At 36.3% G+C, this 1,593-nt stretch overlaps 1 protein-coding gene across 2 annotated transcripts in view; it reads right to left on the reverse strand.

Moving 5' to 3' along the window:
* The window catches only part of LOC111367252 (EEF1A lysine methyltransferase 1), a 9,453-nt gene that overhangs the window by 6,907 nt on the left and 953 nt on the right, over positions 1–1,593 (reverse strand). The gene's annotated exons all lie outside the window — the stretch shown is intronic.

Here is a 1,593-nt window from a genome sequence, read left to right on the forward strand (position 1 = left end):
CATTGGCTTTAGAAGTTCCTTCCGAAGAATTTTCACTTCTATCACGCAATCTGGATTCTTCTTCAATCCGAAGATATTTTTGTAATTATTCCAAAGAATAATCTTCTGAACTATGCATTATTTTCTTTCGGTATCCTTTCCAAGCCCCGGGAGTTTAGCAATTATAGCTCCCACTTGAAAGGTCTCGGGAATTTCAATCTTTACCGCTTTTAATTTGTTGACAATAATTTGTAACTCATGTACTTGAGGAAAAAGGAGAATATTATCTAAAAATTTAAAATCAAAGTACTTTGAAATTAAAAATTTCTTAGTACCTTCTTCTTCCGCTTTATACTTACTCTCCAAAGCATTCCAAATTTCCTTTGCCGAAGTAGTATTTGTATATAAATCATATAGACGATCTGATAGCGCATTCAAAATATGACCGCGGCAAATTAATTCATCTTCTTGCTTTTTTTGTCTTTCGGCCCTAACTGTTCGGTTTCTTCATTTGTGGGCTCCGGTAGAGGCGTCAACTCGAGATCTAAGATGTAGAAGATCTTCAAGGCAGTAAGAAGAAACTTCAATTTGTCTTGCCAACGCGTGAAATTTGTGCCGTCGAACCGATCCAACCGCACCAAGTCTTGATTCATAAGTTTTATGGTTGCTATTGTAGTTTCGTTCTCCATAGCAACTTCAAAATTCGTTTGAGATTGTTGGAAGTAGTTTCTCCACCAAGTGGTTAGAGAACGAATTACAAATGTAGATGAAAGAAAATTAGAAGATGAAGAATATAAAACAAATGTAGGAAGGCTCAAACACGATATGTGATTGTTGTCCTCAAACGAATTTTGCCCCCACTAAAAAAGATTATAGTGCTTAAAGGGTCATCTGGCAAAAGGTTTGAAGAATTGATCAAGCCTTGTAGAGATTCAAACACTAAGCACTTATTTGACTCTCTAAGAACACAAATGGAAAAAGAATATGGAAAAACATTGTTTATTTTTTGTTTCTTCTCTCTTGTTTGATCTTGTAAACATGTACTTTATAAGTGTTTTTTCATGCATTTGATGATCCAAAAATCACCTATTTATAGCCATGCAACATAGCTTCACGAAATGGTACCAAAATAAAATGAAAGGCTGCCAAAAAACCACCCAAATCGACTCCAACGGTCACCGAACTTATACCATGCGACCGCATGGTGAAAATCCATGCAGTCGCATGGTTAGTTTGAACCGAGGCCATTTGGCCTCAGTTGGTTGCCATGCGACCGCATGGCTTTTAGCTATGCGGTCGCATGGTTTTGAACAACCATCACAAATATTGGGTTGTAATATAGTAAACTATGCTTTCCACAACAGTAACTTGCCAATATGATTCTGATTTCTCAAATATCCAATAAAATGGAAGGAAAAATAAAAGCCAGCACATTGAACAATTACAACAAAGCAATAAATGGTGAAAACACCTATTACCAAGCAATTATTGCAACAAAGTACACACATTTCTGATTTTCTGCAATAACTGTACCTGCAAATAAGTCATCAATCTTCTAAAATTTGTGTCAAAAAGGAACAAATGGTAAAAAAAAATCCCCCCCCCCCCCCCCCC

The sequence above is a fragment of the Olea europaea genome, chromosome 2, assembly GCF_002742605.1.
Source record: "Olea europaea var. sylvestris chromosome 2, O_europaea_v1, whole genome shotgun sequence".
Classification (NCBI taxonomy): Eukaryota; Viridiplantae; Streptophyta; class Magnoliopsida; order Lamiales; family Oleaceae; genus Olea; species Olea europaea.